General features: G+C 40.7%; 1 pseudogene; it reads left to right on the top strand.

The window, feature by feature from the left end:
- The first annotated feature begins 355 nt into the window (after positions 1 to 355).
- Positions 356 to 3451, top strand: LOC114542655 (annotated as a pseudogene).
- The last annotated feature ends 18044 nt before the right edge of the window (positions 3452 to 21495 follow it).

Below are 21495 nucleotides of genomic sequence, written 5' to 3'. Positions count from 1 at the left end.
ACTGATGTTATTCATCACTATTATATTGTCGTACCGACCATAGAACTCCTATGTTATAAAGTTTTTGTTGAACTAAAGTAAAATCCGAACTCAAAGGCTGAGGTTCGTAGGGGTTGACTACCTCACGGGCGTTCTTTGTGGGTGAGTCAGGGTGACATCAATGCATTTGGTATGCGGTTGTTCACACAAACTCGTTATTTCTTCGTAAATAATCGTAGCATGTTCGTATTGCAATCACTTTCGGGACATCATTACATTTGGTCAGCCGAACGAATTTCGAAATTGCGGGAAATATTTAAATATGGCGCCGAAATTTAAATACTTCGCCAAAGCAAATCGGTTCTGATATTAAAACATGGAAAGTGTCGGTATTGATAGTATTGTGGAAAAGAAAGTAGACTTTTTGAAAACGATTTTACAAGATTTTCGAATAGAAGGATCTTACTGTTATGGTTATGTTAACGGAGAGAATTACGAGGAAGTTATCGAACAGTATTTGGCGTTGAGCTCGACATGTTTCGTGACGACAGAATCACATTTCAGACCGAAGGGGCATAAAAGATATTCTGAAACAGGTAAAATGACATTTTCTTAAATTAAGTTATACACTCACTATATTATTGCCATTATTAATGTATATTATGGCTTGTACTTCGAAAAAAATGCAGTATCATCGTTGTGCATTTTATCGTACTGATTGCTTATCCAATGATTTTCCTAGCGTCTCCAATTTTCGAGCACAAGCGCGGAAATGTACCTGTTTCGATTTTTGGTAATCCTTTTGTGATCGTTGGAGCAGAGATCAGACACTGTTTACATGGTTCTGAAAAGGTACAACGCATTTTTTTACAATTATTTTTTACACAATTATTTTTTTTTCATTACCAAAGTCTATATATAGGATGCGAGGTAGTTGGAAGCCAAAGCCTGTACACGAGCACAACTACGGAAGGAATCGTCGAATAAAATTACAAGGAACGCGAAAACTAAATTGTTCGGCTGCTGTACAACTACGGCATATTGAAGTATTCGACGACTTTGAATTACCAAATGATTTGCCTACTCCTAACAGCATCCGAATGGCCAAAGAGAAAACGCTAGAAGAGCTTAAAAAAAACTGGGTTCAAATGAGGCGTTAAAGACATCTACACGACACTACTTGAAAATCCCTTTAAGCAAGGAGCATTCAGGGCATCCAGTTGGAGAAAGTTCGTCGGTAAACCAAGTAATTGACAAAAGAATCATCGAACGAATCTATGATCTCGCAAAGAAAAATGTCACTGGTGCAAAGGAGGTTAAACGATGTCTGGACGAATTCGTGGAAAAAGAGCATTTTTCTGGTGCTCCGAAACACACGTGGCCAAGGAAAACAAATCGCAGATACTATCCGAGTTCCAAGGACTTACGAAATCATATTTTAAAAGCTATTGCCGCTGGAAAATACTGCAACGATGACCAAGAGTCTCTTCTTCGAAAGATAACTGATTTAAAAAAGTCTTCGCCAAGTACAAGATTCTTCCTGCGAACCCAAGAGGGCGAACCGAACTATTTTGGTGCCAGCGTGCCCACTAACGACAGCGATAATTTTCTTTTTGTTCATCAAGAAGAGTGGCAACGAAAACTTCTTCTGAAATATGGAAGCGATCTTGTCCTACTTGACGCGACGTACAAAACCACGAAATATGCCATGCCGTTGTTCTTCTTGTGCGTAAACACCAACGTTGGCTACAAAGTAGTTGCTGAGTTTATGTGTCAACACGAGGACGAAATTTCCATATCCGAAGCCTTGGGGATCTTGCGAGGATGGAACCGGGACTGGAGTCCAAAATACTTTATGGTGGATTTTTCTGCCGCTGAAATTGGGGCGATCGAAACGTGCTTTCCTGGTGTTATTGCATATATCAGCCGTCAGCAGGCAATCCAGCGTTGGGTCAGATTGTGGAAAAACGGGCTTGATCAGAGTGAGCAAGAGTTTCTCCAGAAATCAATGACAACAATTGGCAGAGTTGCAACAGAGGCGCAGTATAACGACGAGTTATCCAAGCTTCGCCAATCAATGCTCTATAAAACAAAGGGAAATGTGAGAAGTTATGTGGAAAAAACGTGGATCGCTTGTCATTTTCGCTGGTGTCACGCCTTTCGAAAATCACAAGCATTAAACATCGTCAATACCAATAACGGAGTCGAGTCTATGAACAGGCTATTCAAGTACGACTACCTACCCAGATCCATTGACAAATCACTCTACGGCATCGTCGTCATGATTGTATGTTCTTTCCTGCCAGATTCATATCAAACCTACCTAAGTGCTAACTTACGTTTGAGCGGTTCATACCGAAAGTACAACGCGATTGTTCCTGACTACCTGCAAAACCGTCCACGGTCCACCAAACTTCGTTAAACGTTGTCTTAAAAATAAATTCGCTGCCCAGGAGATCCAGGAAAAGGACATTACTTGTTTAAACGATCAACAAGGGAAGTTTCTGGTCAAAAGTTCAAACAAGAAACTGAGCTACCTGGTTAAATTCTCATTTCCGAGCTGCACATGCGAATCTTGGAGGCAATCCACTTTTCCATGCAAGCATTTCTTTGCGATCTTTAATTTCTTTTCCAAGTGGCAATTTTCGAGCTTGCCTTTGGCCTATCGAGAAAGCGTCTTTATTACACTAGATACTGACGGTTTGCTAATCAATCCACCAACTTCCATAAAGAAAACAGTAGATCCACCTGAAACTCCGGACGTAACTCCAGAGGGATCACCACCGGACTTGCAAGCACTTGGAAGCAATCAGTCTTTGTCTGCAAACAATTTCGCCTCACCAGTAGAACCCGGCACTCTTGCGACACTCAAGAGACAGTTTCAAGATAAGCTCTTTGGACTGAAGAATATCTCGTTTTTGGTAGAAGATGCGAAGATGCTTCGAGACGCGATAAACATTGCTGACAATCTACAAGTGGCACTTCGCTCAACTTGTCCAAAGGTAGATGGACTTTTTCTTAGAAGTAGCCCTGAAAAGAAGAAATTGAAAATTACATCAACAGATTACCATAAAGTATTTCATAAGAAGTTGTCTCTTAGGAAAAAACGGAAGAAGATCGTTTCACCAACAAATATCAACACAAATGAAGATAAGGTGAAAATTTTTTTTAAAAAATTAAATGACTCTTCCCCACCTACAATACAGAAAACAACCATTTATATCGCTGTTACAACAAATTTGATTGATCTTCTTTTACAGGAATTACTTGTACAAGAGCACCCATTCATTGATCTTACTCTGGACCCACCCAATGAAGAGTTATCCGATCCTGACACAAAACCATTACTCGAAAACAGGTGCATATACTATCATTTTTAAGTCTCTGTAATGCTTGTATCTATATCGTTATACTCAGTTATTGCTCAGATTACAGAATACCTGAACCCAAAATTGAGAATAAGATTCTTTAACAATTAATTTAATCTTTAACGTTTAGCCCTGCGTTATCTCAGATATAGAATGAGAAAAGCACATAAAGAGATTTAGCCAATACAGAGTTTATGGAATGAGCATATTAAATACAGTTTCTTTTCAGCTGTGATTTGCCAATGGAAATTGAAGACATGGTCAAGTCATTAAATGACAGCTCGTCCACAACAAAATACCTCTCGCCATACGAAAGAATTATTTACGCATGCAAGAATGGGTCTCAGAACACAGTACTGGAATTTGGACCCGTGAAACTAAACATATCAGACATGTGCACATTACTCCCCCCTGGCTATAGCATCATGTTGAAGGAAATAAAGTCAGTTGTACACAAAAATTGCTCCTGGTTGGCTTAAAGATAAGGTAGTTACTTTTTTAAAGTTATATTAAATTTCCAAATAGCAAGTTCACAGAGTGATTTATAAAAAATTGCATGCATGTTCGACAAGATTAAGTTATATGATATCCATAGGTAATCTATGTACACTTGTACAGTACCAATGGTAATTAAATCGCATTGTATATAGGTGATAGAAGCATTTTTGTGGAAATTACGCATATCCATGCAATCCAGAAACGTTCTATGCAGATACCACCCTTTGTGAACTTATTCAAAGGCAGTCGAGCACCCGCAGACTATGGTTTGGAGAAAGTTTTAGTGGCATAGAGAAAATGTTTATCCCCATGAACATCACTTCAAACCACTGGACACTGTTGGTATTATGAAACATTCATTTACTATATTTTGATCATCTTTATGCAGCTAGTTAATATTGTATGGATAATGTTGTTATGATTTACAGGTGATCGATTGCAAAAAGTCACTTCGATTATATCTTGATCCTTTACATCATCATCAGCAGCAGCAATCAATAACATTTACAAACAATTCAGCGTTAAAGCAACTCATTGACAACATAAGGTATGAAAAAATTTGTGTTGTGCACTGGTCCACATCCCAAAGATGATTAGACTACACTCATATATAATACTGTTTGGAGCAGCAAAGACTTGTAGTTTTTTTCTTTCATCGTGCAATGCAAAGGACAAACCTGGACATATTTATTTCCTAATTTTTTTAGCACTGTGGTGGATATCAAAACTGGTTGGAAGAGCAAGGATTGGGAGTGTATAGAGCCTAGACACTTTGTGCAGCAGGATAACCATAACTGTGGTGTTCTGGTTTGTTTGGTTAGTATCCATCATCATGTAGGTAATTTTAGGACATATTACCAGATAATGTGTTAACACAAATGCTTAAATTTAACTGTATATAAAGTTCACTTGCCTGTCAAAATATTTTTTATTTTCAGTTTGCACGCTGTATAACCAGGGAAGAACCGCTTGACCAATCTTTTAACATCAATAGTGAAAGAGAGAAACTTGCATATTCACTTTTTGGAAGCTGTTATGATGACTTTGCTGAGTAAGATTCTGTCATTACATTACATGCATGTACACTTGCATATGATATTATTAAATTAACTTATGGACTACTGTAGATATTTGTGCATGTTTCTGAGTAAAATTGTCTGGGATTTAATTAATAATACAAAGAAACCACATCTTCATGCATTAATCGCCAGTGTAATGGTTAACAAACACTACGTCACAGAATAGGTATTAACGAGGTTGATGTAGGAATTAACATGGTTTATCCCTCTTCGGTGACTATGTGGCAGATACTGTAGTTTTGTTATTATAAAAACCCCATTAACTGTTGCATACTCTTCCACCAGTTGAGGAGGAAATTGTTTGATGATACATTTGGGCATATTGCTTGTGGAAATATAATATTTTTTTTAAACAGAAGAAACAATTCACTTTGCAAAGTTTGTAAAGAAGATGATGGGGATGACTGGATTGGTTGTGATGCTTGTGGCCAATTTTTTCATGCCAGCTGTGTCATGTTGGATTATGGTCAAGCATTACAAGAAATGTTTTACTGTAATTAGATAATGCTGGGGCCCAAAAAACCCTGTGGTTCCGGTTTCATATTGTGAACTCTATGAACAACCTGCAATACACTGTATGAGCAACCTGCAACCACCCAAATAAAATAGGCCATAGGGTTGCACCATCAATGATGTCAAAAAATGTGGGTTGATTGGCAGAAAAAAAAATAGGATTGGTTGGGAAGTCGGAACCACAAGTACTTTTTTCTTAACCCTGGTCTATTCCAATCAGTCACAACAATAAACCATGCAAACCATGCATAAGATAGTTTGGGCTATACAGGGATGTGTCACTTATGGGGCATCTGTCACATCATGCCACCTGACAGTATATCATGTTGTGAATAACATTTTGCCGGTGCTACTGGATGCAAATATTATTTTTGGTTGGTAACGTAGGGGATAGTCAGAGTTATATATAGAAGTGGGTATATAGAGAGAATTTTCTGACATAAATTTTTATAGTAGTTGAAAAATATTGCACCTCAACATTTTGTAATAGTTTTGTAAAATCTTAAGTTTGTAAAAAATAATCTCACCCAGTGAAATGAATACAAAGATCCAAAGATGCATATTAAATCCAAATGTGTATCAGCAAAATAGTTGAGGATGTGAATAGACACTGTAAATACTTAAAATAACACGCATACAAAGTATTTAAAGTTCTGTGCCGCCGATCTGTTTTGCAATACCAATACGAACATGCTACGATTATTTACGAAGAAATAACGAGTTTGTGTAAACAACCGCATACCAAATGTATTGATGTCACCCACAAAGAAGCCCGTGAGGTAGTCAGCCCCTGTTCGTTTGCGAAGTAAGATAATCGACAAGTATTTTGAATAGTTTACTCGAATTTATAATAATTTTACTGGACATTATGTCGCAAGATTTCCTGGAGAAGATTGCGGAGATTGTATTAAAAGTGGCTGGGAATCTCAGTGTTCTAAAAGAGGTAAGGATTTAAAATTATACGCGCAAACAGACGAAAGCTATTTTTGAATTTGCCGCGTAAACAGTAAACATATTTATAAACAATAAACAGATATATTCACAGTTTTAATACTCATCATTCCCGATAAACGAACGACGTTGATATAAATATATTATATCGTGGTTATACTATAAACACTATGCAATATAAAGTGTGATATTGACGTTGGCTAATAAAACCATGGTCAAATTTTAGCATGGATTCAAGTTATTAATATATAATGAACAGGAGACATCTGTACTCAATCTTAGGATTATGATATACTGAATCTTGGTTACTGGATATACAAAAGTTTTGATTAAGAATTAGGATGAAATAACTGTTATATTGCCTTTTAAAAAATTTTTACATGCATCCTTAGATGGTGGATTAACAAGTGGTGATGTTTAAGTCTAAACCTGTAATGAAAGAGGTCTCATTGGAAAGTAATATCTGTGGTAAGTAATGCGTTATAAGGAATTGTGCAATGTTGTTAGATTATTCACCTAAGCATATGGCTTAGTTTTTAATATATAATATAATATAGCTACCGGTAATTATATACTTATTGACCAATTGATTATATACCTATTTATCATGTAATAGATAAAAGGAAAAATCATTGAAACCTTACCAGATGACTACCCTAATTTTATAGCTGTCAGAGCATGCAAAACTGTGCATAGCATGACAATGATATATTTTACACATATTATGCACTGCTTAGTTTCTTTTAACATTTGTTATTTTAATTCTGATTTCTCAAATATGCTTGCTTTTTTGTTTTATTAGAAACATGGATTGAGGTGGTGAGCACAAAACTCAGTGGAAAATTTCCTATGCCAATGGTTAATTGGACCCACAGTGTTGCAGCACTTAATTTTCAAGGACAAAAATACTCCAGGTGATCTTATAAATATTTTCATGTTTGGGATGATATGTTAAGAACAGCCTGGTCAATAATCAAAGGGGAACATTGCTCAGGAATGAATGACTTTAGCTTATGTGTAATAATTGAAGACATGCAGTGAGTTTGCATAGATGTGCTTGTCTTCTTGCATGAATATTGTTATTCAACTACTTCTGGGTTCATACCAGGGCTTAATTTCATTATCTTCAGCTTTATCGGATACTTTCCTAAACTTGCAAATTGGCAATTTTTAATTAAGTCCTTGAAAGACTTGTTTATTTGAGCAAGGTATGCACAAACCCAGCAGTACTTTAAAAAAACTATTTCTGTCAGATGTTAATGTACAGTGTTTATGTATTAGTATGGTTACTAAATAAGTAGTTTTATTATTTTGAACTAAATAAGGTATAAAAATAATGTATCTGTGATGTTTCAAAGCTTGCTAATAAACTTCATTACTAGAAATGTTTTCTTTTGCCCACAAAATTTTGTACTTATTATAAGTAAAATTATTCTTGTTTTAAGCAGTTTTTTTCTTATTGTAACATTCTAGGTAAGAATTGTGTGAGTAGGTTTCTTAATATACAAGAATTATTTTGCTTGTTTTATGTTACTTAAAACGAGTATTTTTTCTAGAAAAATTCTTTAGAAAATTCTTGTTTCAAGAAATTTTTTTCTCAAAATGAGATTCTAGGTAAGAATAATATTCTTGCCTAGATTCTTGCCAAGAATGATATTCTTACTATACTGACAAGAACAATTTTACTTGTTTCTGTTTTGAACATTTGACGTTTATTACTATATTGATTAATTAATATGAACATTTAAAGAATTATCATTGCTGTTTTAGTAAAAAAGGGAGAAAGTTAGGCTGAGGTAGACGCGCCTCTAGAGAGACTAAATATATGAAAGAAATTGGTTCGAGCGTAAGGAGATTCACCCATCAGGTATACCAACGCTATAGTTTATAAGTTCGTGAACTTCTCGTATACGATTTGTTTTATTAGTTGATTTATAGTTGATTTAAGTGAACTTTATTATCGCGTATAACAATTGTACTTGTAAAATATGATTGGAATGTGCCACATGTAATCTTTGTAAATTTGTGATTTTCAGAATTTAAATACTTAAAATTAAGAAGAAATCTCCTTGCATGTCGCAGTTAGTCTTCCTGGTATGTGTCTTTACCAAGTTCTGATGGTTTAGAAGAGTTTAGTGCCGATCGAGTAGGCAAATCAAGCAACAGACAGTCGTGTGCTTGTATATTTGGAAAGCGCAATGCCCGAGGGAGAATCAAGCGAAGCATTGACGGTAGACAGTTCGAATGAAAGAATAAGCGTAAGCAAGTGCGAGGAAAGATTACTCGAAGTATAAAACGGTTGAATGATGGAGTCGCGAAAGAGGATCGAAATGCGCGACGTTTTGAGAAAGAAATGGCCCGGTTGCGAAAGGACTTTGATCTTGCGCGTGAATTGCACAGCCAGTTTTACGATCTGCCTGATGTAGATACAGTTATCTTAGATAAGTGGGAAGACGATGTCACGAGCGACGTGTATGGGATTGAAGAAACAGTAGAAGATTATTTGCGCACAATCTCGAAGTCAAGTAATAGCGAAAAATCTGAAGAAAACGAGACAAATTCCCCGAGCGTGCCAGTTCAACAAGTTCCGGAAGTTAGAGAAACGTCATCGCAAATACCAGCACAGGAAGCGAGTGCATCAACGGCACAACGTGAAGAAAGCCACGATATTCCGTCGCTCACAATTGATAAAGCCAGGGCCCAACAAGAAAGGGTTTCTCCAATAACACTTGATTCTTGGATCGACGATTTAAAGGAATTTGAAGAGACGAAAATAACACATACGGACGACGGATCCCAAATGTCCATCGCAGAAGCCCTTCTAAAGCTGGTCGAGACATACCAAATGTCACGCTGACTAAATTTTCTGGAAATCCGTTGGAATACGCAGATTTCATCGATCGTTTCAAGATTCACATTCATAACAAACCCCACCTAACCGATGATATACGAATGATCCAGTTGAAGATGCATGTCACTGGCGAGGCAGAGAGAGCGATTTCAGGTCTGGGATCGAAAGGAGTGATGTATGCCACAAGCCTAAAGACTATCAAGGAACAATTTGGTCAGCCAAGTGTGATTGCGCGTGCATTAGTAAATAACGTTACCAAAGGGGAGAAAATTGCCAGAAGTGACAGAAAAGGGCTACGCGAATTTTCCATAGATCTACTCAATTGCATGGCGACAATGAAACGCATAGGCTACACTGCAGACATCAACGCCAACGAAAATCTACGCAGAATCATTGTTCGTTTACCGGATCACATGATCGAGAAGTGGAGAGTTGTCGTGGCGGATTTGCGGGAGAAAGGTCAGACGCCAACAGTAAATCACATCAGTGATTTTGTGAGGAAAAGAGTGAAGGCAGAATTTGATCCAGACTTCGGTGACCTTCAAAGAGAAACGAGATCCTCAAGAAATGAAATACCTCTACAGAGAAAGGGTATCTACGCTACTGGTCGTGATTCGAAAAGGCCACCGTTAAAGTGTTATGTTTGTGAAAAGGAGCATCGCGTTGTCGAATGCCCAGTGTTATTGGAAGCTTCAGTTCTGGAAAGATTAGATCTGGCAAAAAAGGCAAGACTCTGTTTCTCGTGTTTGAATCGCGGACACTCCAAGGCAGATTGTCGATCGAAGAAGAAATGCCAGAAAAGCGAGTCGTTTCCGTATTCCCATCACCCTCTATTACATTCAGATCCACCAGATCCACCAACAGTCGGTAATATTACTCCAATAAATACGGTGCAGCCAGGAGTCGCCTCAGTACTGGACAAAACAAGCATCATGCCCGTAATCAGGGTCAGATTCAGAGCTGCGAATGGCCGAGTCCGCGAAGGAAACGTATTGATCGATAGCGGCGCTGGGACAACAGTTATTCGAAAACAGTTTGCAAAGGATCTCGGATTAAATGGAAAGAGAGAGCGCATTGATTTAGCAGTGGTTGGAGGAGAAAGATTAAAGCAACCTCCCAGCAGACGAGTGAGTTTCTGCATCTCTGCGATCCACGGTAAGCAAGAGTTCAAGATCGAAGCCCATGAAATCGAGAAGACCATTCTTAACGTCCCTGACTTAAATAGAAAATGGTTTGGTTCCTTTCCATACCTTCGAGATATTGAATTTTATCACACATCCGGTTGGAGTGCAAGCAGTGAAGTGTTCGTGTCCAAAATCATCCCTGTCACTTGACGACAAACGTGCGATCGAGCTTATGGAAAGTTCATGCAAGCTTTACAACAACCGATACATGATTGGTCTTCCCTGGAAAAGGAACAAAACGTTGTTGCCTAATAACCGCCCCCTAGCAGAAATCCGACTCCAATCGTTGGAGAAGAACCTCCGTAAGAATGAAGCAAAGGCGAGTGTCGTATAGTATATTTAGAAATGACGGACACGTGAACAGCGCATGCATATGATTAAGATAAGGCTTGGGAAAATAACATTAGTATTGTAAGCGAGGAGTAGAAACATAAAATAAAACTTTACTAGAAAATTACATCGATTTAAATCATCAAGTTACGACATTTGGCGACGAAAAAAGAAGAATGCCACCGCCTGAACCACCAACAGAGGCTACAACGTCTCAGCAAAGCGAAAGCAGTCCAGAATTACAGGCAATTCAGCAAGCAATTGGTTCGTTGAACACGGGAGCCCCTCGAAGCGGCTTACCACCTTTTGCACCGTTTGACCCCCACAAAGACCGCTCTACAGTGGGACAACGCTGGAGAAAATGGATCAAACGATTTGAAAACTTACTTATCAGTTTACGCGAATTCGATTCGAAAGTAAAACGTGGTTTACTTCTCACTTATGTCGGCGAAACAACGAATGATATTTTCGACACACTGCCTGAAACCGGAGACGATTACGAAACCGCCGTGTCCAAATTAACCGAGTATTTCGAACCTACAAGCAACACAGACATGGCTATCTTTGAGTTTGGCGAAATGAAGCAAGAACAAGGAGAGACCCTAAATGCCTTTTATCGTCGATTAAGAGAAAAAGCAAAATCCTGCGAGTTTCATGACGAAGATCGCGAAATCAAGACGCACATTATTCATAAAACAACTGATTCAAGATTACGTCGTAAAGCTCTACGCGAAACTATGACACTCGAAGCTCTTTTAACGTACGGAAACACATTGGAAAAGACGGATATTGACTCCAAGAAGATCGAACGCACACAAGGAAGCGAATCCGGAGCAACGGTGAATCAAGCATATTCCCTTCAAAAAAAACAACGTCAACGACATCAACGACCCCGTTATTATAATCCTCACACTCAAGGTCAACACAAGAAACAACAGTATGAGTATAACCCGCGAAAATCATCAAATAAACAATGCAGGAATTGTGGAGGACAATTTCCACACGAAGGAGGCAAAACAAATTGCCCCGCACACGGAAAAACCTGTCACAAATGCCAGAAAATCGGTCATTTCGCCAAGCATTGTTTGTCAACCCCGAAAGAAGATCCAGCAAAAATTCGACAGCTCCAAACAGAAGCGAGGTCATCTTCTGAAGATTCTGATGAAGAATTCATCTTTAACATGACAAACTCACAAAAAGCACCCACAGTCACAGTTCAGATTGAAAACATCCCAGTACGACTAATCGTTGACTCAGGTTCATCTGTGAATCTAATTAACAACAGCACTTTTAAGCAATTGCAAGCTAAGAATAAAAGCATCAAGCTATCACCATCAAAGACCAAAGTTTTCCCGTATGGAAGCACCTCACCAATCGAAATGGAAGGGTAGTTTGATATCACCGTGCACTGTAAACAGCACAAGACCAATGCAACATTTCAAGTCACCAAGTCTGAAACACAGAGTTTGCTCAGCTACAAAACATCCACAGAACTTGGTATATTAACAATCGAAGTCAACAACCTGGCAACAAACGGTGATATTCCACCAGAAATCGAGGCACTAGTTCAGAAACACCAACCATTATTCACAGGAACTGGTCATCTAAAGAACTGTGAAATCAAGCTCGAAATCGATGAGACAATCACGCCTATTGCACAGTCAGCTCGACGAATCCCACACAGCATGAAACAAGTTGTGAACAAGAAGCTAGAAGAAATGCGCCAACAAGGCATAATAGAAAAGATCGAAGGTGCAACATCATGGTTATCACCCCTTGTTGTCATTCCAAAGAAATGTGGTGATGTTCGTTTAGTTGTCGACATGAGAAAAGCAAATACAGCCCTCAAACGAAGACGTATCCAAATTCCAACCGTAAATGAAATCCTACAGAAGATGCAAGGAGCCACTGTTTTTACAGAACTCGACCTATCACAGGGATACCTTCAACTATCTCTCGCACCTAAATCCCGTTTCATCACAGCGTTTCCAACCCCTGACGACGGTCCTCACCAGTTCACCCGGCTCGTCATGGGAGCTTGCCCATCTAGCGAGTACTTCCACGAAGAGATTCACGAGCTCATAAGAGGAATTCCTAACTGCGAAAACATCTCGGATAACATCTGGCTTTGGTCAAAGGACCTGTCAACCCACATGGCTCACCTTGAAAGGTTATTCACCACCCTACAGTCCAGCGGATTAACACTCAAGTTTCCAAAGTGCTCCTTTGCTCAGCCCGAGATCAACGTTTTTAGACACATTGTGTCTGCTAAAGGGATCCGACCTGACCCGAAAAAGATTGAGGCAATTGCACAAGCTCCACATCCGAAATGCGCATCTGAAGTTCGTTCTTTCATTGGCTTAACGAACTATTGCTCACGCTATATTCCAGATTATAGCACCATAACCCAACCGCTGCGAAAGCTCACCAAATCGAATATTCCCTTTGAATGGAACAAAGAACAAGAAAGAGCATTCCAACAACTCAAAGCCATCATCAGCACCGCACCTGTTTTAGCCCATTATGATCTGAACGCACCAACCAAGCTGGTAGTTGATGCTTCTCCTTGGGCAGTTGGCGCCATACTCCTACAACAACCTGACACCAACTACCGTCCAGTCGCTTATGGAAGCCGTTCACTCACCACTACGGAAGTCAAGTATGGTCACATCGAAAAAGAAGCTCTCGCACTCGTATTCGGATGTGAACATTTTCACATGTACCTGTTTGGCAGAAAATTTGAGCTTGAAACTGACCATAAACCCCTTGAATATATCTTCCAGCCTAAATCAAGTAAACCACCTCCAGCTCGCATCGAGAGATGGCAACTTCGATTGGAAGAATACGATTTCGAAATTGTATACCGTCCAGGTCCTCAAAACCTAGCAGATTCCCTATCAAGATTGACACCAAAACAACCACCGTCAAAGCGCGACAACAGTGCCGACAGATATGTTAACCTTATCGCCCAACACATGTCACCTCGAGCAATCGACACAGAAGAAATTCGCTCAGCTTCTATCCATGACCCAGAACTGCAGCTTGTTCGAAAATGCATCACTGAAAATACCCCATACAAACTCCCCAGTAGTTTTAAAGGCGTAGCTAGCGAGCTATGCGTGGCAAACGACATCGTTCTCCGTGGAACTCGAATAGTTCTTCCAAAAGAATTGCGCACGAAAGCCATCACAGCAGCTCACGAGGATCACGCAGGAATCACCCGTTGCAAGCATCGACTCAGATCAAAGTTATGGTGGCCTGGTATGGATAAAGACGTAGAGGCACTCGTTAAACGCTGTCACCCTTGTCAAGTAACTGGCCAACCAACCAAACCAACCCCACTCAACTCAACTCCACTACCGAGTGGCCCCTGGGAATATCTAGCCCTCGACATCTGTGGTCCATTTCCAACCGGAGACTATGCATTAGTCTTGATCGATTACTACTCTCGATGGGTCGAAGTAGAAGTTGTTACGACCACCACATCAGCAAGAATCCTCAAATGGTTAGATTCTGTGTTTGCCACTCACGGTTATCCCATCACACTGCAAACCGATAATGCGACCTACTTCACCTCTGTGGAATTCAGAAATACCCTCAAGGATTGGGGAATCAAACCACGTACAGTCACTGAATACTGGCCCCAGGCGAATGGATTAGTGGAACGATTCAACCAAACCGCCTTAGTTGAAGGAAAGAATTGGAAGGAGTCCATTCCGATAATGCTTCGAAACTATCGCACAACCCCCCATCGCACAACAGGGAAAACACCAGCATTACTTCTAATGAACCGAGAGTTGCGAACCAAGATACCTAGTATCCAACAACCACCCAGCAACCCACTTGCCAGTGAGATCAAGAAAACTGATGCAGTTTCGAAACGGAAGTCCAAAGTGCTAGCTGACAAGAAAAGAAGGGCCAAACCCCATCAATTTAAGAAAGGCGAATTGGTCCTATTAAAACAACCACATATCAATAAATTTTCAACAACATTCAACCCGGACCCTCTCACAATAATCAGCATCAACGGCTCTCAGATTGTTATGCGAAGCAAAACCGGACAAATCTATCGCCGAAATTCATCTCATGTGAAAGAGTTTAATCAACCAAATGCGCCAACCGCAGAACACCCCAACGATGAAGACTTAGAAGATCTCATACCACCCTACAATTCAACTGGTGATGAGCAAGAAGCCCCACCGAGAACGAGAAGGAATATCCTCGAGCTTCTACGATCCTGAAGCGTGACAGATATGTGGACGACCTCATAAACTCATGCCCAAGTGTAGACGAAGCAAGAAAAAGCATGGAAGAAGTAGATAAAGTTTTAACAACGGGAAGCTTCAAAATTAAAGAGTGGATATGTTCATTCGCAATCGAGGACGCCAACGTAAGTGTTCAAACGAAACAAGAAACAGCTACAGAGAGTGCTCTCCAACCTGTGACATCGATCGTGAATTTGGACGGTGAGGAAGAGAACAAAACCCTTGGCGTAGGGTGGAATCCGAAAAGAGATGTGATCGGTTTCGCGTCGAAAGAAGTCGAGGTTAAATGTTTGATGAAAAGATCCATTCTTTCAAACATATCAAAGCTTTACGATCCGCTTGGTCTAGCATCTGCAGTGACTATCAGTGGAAAGCTAAGCAATTTGATTGGGATGATCCTCTTGTGGATGATATGAGGGAAACTTGGAAGAAATTATTTAAAGAAATTGAAAGCCTAAAAAGGGTAGAGTTTCCAAGGTGCCTTCAACCGAAAGAAGTTTCTGGTCCTTCCCATTTACACGTATTTGCAGACGCAAGTAAATTAGCCTATGGTGCCGTGGCATATTTGGTTTGGACGACACCCCGTGGTCCACACGTCAGCCTAGTGTCCGCCAAAGCAAGAGTAGCCCCACTTTGTCACACCACGATTCCAAGGCTGGAATTGATGGCAGCTTTAGTCGCGTCTAGATTGGCTCACACCCTGTACGAAGAGTTTAAGATCAAACCCTCAAGCGTGACGTTTTGGTCAGATTCCACTATCGTGCTTAATTGGCTACATTCTGAATCAGCTTCATTTAAACCATTTGTTGGAGTACGAGTTGCCGAAATACAAGAGCGTTGGAATCCTAGTTTCTGGCGATACGTTCCATCTGAACAGAATCCAGCTGATGATCTAAGTCATGGTATAACGCCAAAAGAATTAAGCTCAGGTCGCTGGGTTAAGGGTCCGTCCTTTCTGTCAAAACCAAGTACCGAGTGGCCGAATGAAGAGAGCTGGACCAGATACCCAAGGCGAAGAACTCGAGAAGCGAAAGTCGGTGAATTCCCTCTCAGCAATTCTGAAACCGCAACCGTTTTTGGACCCTGTCAATTTCTCAAGTTGGGAGAAATTAATAAGAGTGACTGCTTATTGTCAACGTTTTGTCAACAACGCAATATACTCGGAGCGAGATCCATCCAAGATCCGAAGGGGAGAGCTACAACCAGAAGAAAGTAAACAAGCCGAAAGTTATTGGATTCAAGATGCCCAGCGGGGGATAAAGGCTACAGATTACCAAAACCTCTCACCATTCATCGAGAATGGAATAATCCGAGTCAGTAGTCGATTGAATAAGTCAGAGTTACCATACAAGCAAATTAACCCAGTCCTGCTTCCAAAACACCACCACATCTCACTCCTCATCATGCGAAGGGCTCACGAAAGTGTGAAACACGCTGGTCAAGAGAGGACCTTGCGCGAGTCAAGAGCACAATACTGGATCATGAGCGGCAGACGACTTGCCAAGAAACTAACGAAGAACTGCGTGATATGTAGGAAAGCATGTCAACCTCCGCATTCTACATTGATGGGAAGTCTACCATCAGAGAGAGTCAAAGTGCAAGCACCCCCGTTCACGGTCACCGGCGTAGATCTGTTTGGATCGTTTCATCTAAAGTACGGCAGGAATAAGTCAAGCAAGGCCTGGGGAGCTATCTTTACATGCGCGACATCTAGAGCAGTCCATTTGGAAATAGTGGAAAACGCATCGACAGAAGCCTTTCTACAGGCTTCAAAGATTTGCATCCCACCACGGATGGCCAGACACGGTTATCTCTGACAACGGAGGATCATTTGTTGGAGCAGAATTAGAGTTGCGGAAGTTATTTCTCGAAGGAAAGAAGCGTCTTTCAGACTTCGCAGTTACGCATAAGATCCATTGGACGTTTATCACCCCCCTCAGCCCTCATCAAGGAGGGATGTACGAGAGTTTAATAAAGGTTACGAAGCGAGCTTTATGCATCAGTACAGGAGAACAGATCTTATCTTGGAATGAAATGGCTACGATATTTGCGGAAGTAAAGGCGATCATCAACAGCCGTCCCCTAACATACATGTTGGACGACCCGAATGACCTGCGTCCCCTTACCCCTAACCACCTGTTATTAGGTAGAGCATCGGCAGATATTCCGCACGGACCATATGAAGACACCAAGAATACCCGAAAACGTTTCCAGTACGTCCAAACAGTGGTAAATAACTTCTGGAGAAGATTTATAACAGAATACATCCCCAAGTTGATAGAAATTGGAAGGCCGAAATGGCAGAAGATAAAATCTCAAATGAAGAAAGATGATATTGTCCTCATTGTTGAGAATAACATACCGCGAGGAAAGTGGAATCTTGGACGAGTCTTAGAAGTCTTTCCAGGAAAGGATGGAGTGGTCAGAAACGTGCGACTGAAGACAGAGAACGGAGAACTTAAGAGATCGGTCCAGAAATGCTGTATCCTTCTGGAAGCCAAGTAACATCACATCACATCACGTCACGGCACGTCACGTCACGTCACGGCACGGCACGGCACGGCACGGCACGGCACGGCACGCATTTTTAGTCAATATTTTTATTTTATATGTAGTTGCAGGTATTCGGATCCTGTGGAGATTGCTATGCCCTCATTGTAGGGTTGTTGGAGGGCGCCTTTTGAATATGAGATGGTGGCAATGTGGCAATGATGAAGATGGATGATTGGTAAACTTGATATGGTTCTGTTGTAGGAATTGTGTAGTGAAGAATATTGTGGAGAATTGTAGACTTGAAAATTGTGTTTATGAAATGCTGCGAATATGTGTTTGATGTTTGGCAAAACCCGGGTGCAATATGGAAATGTGTGAGATGCCTTGGCCAGAATGAATGCCGGTTATTGCCATTCTGGTCAAGTCCCTTTCGTTTGTTTTTCGTTGAAAACTGTAGTTATGTTTCATCAGGCTCCAAGCATAACTAGGGAAAGCACGTTTCTAACCCGCTAGCAGGTCTTGGAACGACGTGCTCGCATATGAGATTTGTGATGATGAGCGGAAATTGTGTGACGTGAATTCGTGGTGAGATCGGCGATGATGATGAAGTCTAAGACCCCGTTTACACTAGAACGAAAGTCTCCGGATTTGTAAAATTATCCGGATTCATTGTTACACACATGTATCGGATTCGTCAGGTGTTTACACTACACTTTAGTTGTCTCTGTATGCGGATTTGTCCGTTTACACTCACATTACTTGTTCTTGGAGAATTCTTTGGTCGTCATATTGAATTTCTTCGGATTCGTCGTACAAAGCGTTTAGACAAGAAAATTTTCCGGATTCAAATGTTTCTGGATACGAAGTTTCCACAAATTTTTACGGATTCACAGTTTCCGGATACGGCCTAAAACCGAGTACATTTTCTATCGGATTCGTTGCTGCGTGTGTAAACAGCAACATGAATCCGGTACTAAAACATTCCGCTTTCGTGATGAATCTGGAAACTTTCGTTCTAGTGTAAACGGGGTCTAAATATGTATGAGCATGCTGTTTATCCGTGTGTACTGGGCTGTTTGTTTGCTATTGGGGGCTATTCCCTGAATCGATTGGTTTCTGTTATTTGAGTTGATTAAATCCATAAAAGATCCCCAATGTGTAGAGATTTTGTAAGGAAGGGTGGTATTCAATCCCACGTGTATTCCCGATATTGAAATATTTATAAACCGCGGCATGGGAGCGTGCCGAGGAAAATGTTGTTTATATTTTGGGCCCATCTCTGTGAATAAGATATCTATTAAGGCTGGCCTGTGCCCCGGGGACTGTTATGTTAGGAATTAAAGATGGAAGAGATTTAAATGGTTTTACTTACCCTTCAAATTGAAGAAAAGTGTGCGTCCAAGATGCTTACCGAAGTTCGCTGTAGTGTTAACGCGCAAGAAATGTAAAATGAGTGGGCTGTGTGACATCGTGGTTGGGATCGTGAAAACGAGGCCGAATTTATTTCGGGGGGGGGGGAAAGTGTTGGGGGGGGGTGCTATTTTTTTAAAAAAACCCCGGAAACCGATCTTACGATTGGGATTGTATGTGGTTGTGGGGTTGGGTTTCGTTTAAGGTTGGGGTTAGGGTTCCCCTTACGGTCCGGGTTAGGGTCTCGTTTGAAAAATGGGTTGTGTGGTTTGTGTTTCCACGTTGTGGGAAGCGCGGGAAAGCGATGGTGGAAGCACTGGTGAGGATAGGGGGGAGTGTTTGGTGGATCCGGGGGATGAAGAGGGGTAGTGGTGTATTGTTTGGACTGTTGCAAATGGCGGCCGGTTTAATGACGTGTTGTGTATTCGAAATATACAAGTAATATGATTACGAGTTCCCTTTGGAGAACGTTTGGAGCGATATTTCAACTCATGTGTGTGTTTTTGTTTCAAGGCGGATTGTGGAATTGTATCAAGGTTGTGATTGAAAAAAGTGTGGTATATTTACAACAATGCTCGGTGAGCGAATCAAATGAATTATTTACATGATATTGCTGTGTGATGGTGGTTGAATAATGAATAATGAATATTGTGACTATTTGTACAACTGTATGTTTATGGCCGACATCGTATGGTTTGATTGTCTGCCATCTATGCCATTAATGAATGTATTTTTTATGCATATTTTTTTGTACGTATTTCCTGTACATATTGTTTGCTTATGTGATCTTAAATGTTTATTCGTGACAAGGTTGTGTTGTCTGAGGGGTCCAGATTTGTCAACGTGGCTGCAGGTGGTTTGTAGTTTGGTGAATGACTCTAATGTGGTCTCCATGGGTGTGCTCTTTCGATTTGTTGGTTGTCGCTTGATGGAGCTGGTTCTGTGAGTTTTGTCTGGGTGGTGGAGATTTTGGTCTTTGGTCAGAGGTCATTTGGGATGGCCCATTGGTTTAATTGATGGGGTGAGGTAATGTGTGGTACTATCCGGGGTTGGGTGGTGTGTTGTGGTATTGTGACTTAATGGTTAGATGTGTTTGGTGCGCACAAAATGTTCCTTTAGGTTTTTGTGTCTTTGATAAGCCACAACGGGATGATTTGGCCATATTTGGGATAGAGTGGGGTCATTTTGGATGTATTGCCAGTGTTGTAGGAGAATGTGGCGTAGTTGTTTTAGGTCTGGGTTGTATGGTATGACAAATGGGAGTGTGCGTGTGTGGTTGGTGGAAGTGGTTTTTGAGAGTAGTTGTGATTGAGTGAATGTGGCAGCCTTGTTAATGTGTGGTAGGATATCCTTGTCATGATAGCCCCTTCCTATGAGGGCTACTCTTAGATTCTGAGCTTTCTGATGAAACTCTTCATCTTTAGTGATAATCCTCCTGTATCTTAACATTTGGCTGTAGATGAGGCCCTTTTTGCAGGAGTTTGGGTGGTGTGAATTGTTATGTAGGAGAGGCATGCGATCGGTTGGTTTGATGTATAGGGTGGTTTCGAGGGTGTTTTGAGAAGTTATGTATAGTGTTGTGTCAAGGAAGTTGACACTTTTTGTGGAGTGTGTCACCTCGAATTTGATGGTTGGGTGAAATGTATTTAGATGTGTGGTGAATGTTTTGAATGCATCCTCCCCGTGTGTCCAAAGTAGAAATATGTCATCAATGTATCTTTTCCACAGGAGAGGATGTTGGTGGTTTGTGAAGATGAAAGTAAGGAGTCCTCCAATGCACCCATGAAGATGTTGGCAAATGAGGGTGCCATTTTGGTGCCCATGGCAGTGCCATGTTTTTGGAGGTAAAGTTTGTTTTTGAAGGTGAAGTAATTTTCCTTGAGTATGTATTCAAGGAACTGATGTATGACTTTGCGAAGAGGCCACATGCGCCCATGTTTGGAATCTAATGCTTCGAGAGTAGCATTTATTCCTTCATTGTGTGGGATGTTTGTGTATAAGGATTTGACATCAATGGTGGCCATGATTGTGTTTGGTGGTAATGGTATTTCAATGCTGAAAATGATTTGTAGGAAATGATTTGTGTCTTTTATGTAGGATGGCAGAGTGGTGCAGAATGGTTGTAAATGTGTGTCAATGAATGAGGAAAGCTTGTCTGTTGGTGAATCACATCCGGATATGATTGGTCTGCCTGGATTTCCAGGTTTGTGTATTTTTGGTAGTAGGTAGAAGATAGGTATGCGGGGGGGTGTGGGTGGTAACAGGTATGTCATGGTTTTGTAGTCAATGTCTCCATATTTAAAGAGATCTTTGACATACTGTGTGATTTTTTGGTTGTGTTGTGATGACTGATATTGGAGTGGCCTGTATGTGTTGGTAATATTTTTTGTCATTAAGTTGAGAGAGGGCTTCTTTTTCATAGTCGAGAGTAGACCATATAACGATAGCTCCCCCTTTGTCTGCTGGTTTGATGACATATTTTTGATTGTGAATGTTATGTGAAGCGAGGAAGTTTGTTTCTTCCTCAGTGAGGTTTGTGATGTGTTCTGTTGATGTTCCATGTTTGAAGGTGAG

This window comes from Dendronephthya gigantea, unplaced genomic scaffold (genome assembly GCF_004324835.1).
Source record: "Dendronephthya gigantea isolate DGI-Jeju-01 unplaced genomic scaffold, DenGig_1.0 000374F, whole genome shotgun sequence".
Lineage (NCBI taxonomy): Eukaryota > Metazoa > Cnidaria > Anthozoa > Malacalcyonacea > Nephtheidae > Dendronephthya > Dendronephthya gigantea.
Note: the sequence above shows the minus strand (reverse complement) of the source record. Positions and strands in the feature narration are given on the sequence as shown.